The sequence below is a fragment of the Penaeus monodon genome, chromosome 30 (assembly GCF_015228065.2).
Source record: "Penaeus monodon isolate SGIC_2016 chromosome 30, NSTDA_Pmon_1, whole genome shotgun sequence".
NCBI classification, from domain to species: domain Eukaryota; kingdom Metazoa; phylum Arthropoda; class Malacostraca; order Decapoda; family Penaeidae; genus Penaeus; species Penaeus monodon.
In genome coordinates, this window is record NC_051415.1 from 20,407,533 (window position 1) to 20,407,745 (window position 213).

The following is a 213-nucleotide window of genomic DNA, read 5'->3' on the forward strand; positions in this document are numbered from 1 at the left end:
AACTTTTACGAATGACAGTAAGATGATGACGGCAATATTGCTGAGGATAATCGAAGGCGTCATCAGCATTAAGATGACTTAAAACACAAGAAATATGTAAATTCCTTAGATGCTAATAATTACGTTGATAACCATAAAGTTGATTGAGTCGATAATTATGCAAAAGCAATAGGCTACATAATGCGCTTTCTCAGTGAAGTCTTTGTCTTTTGA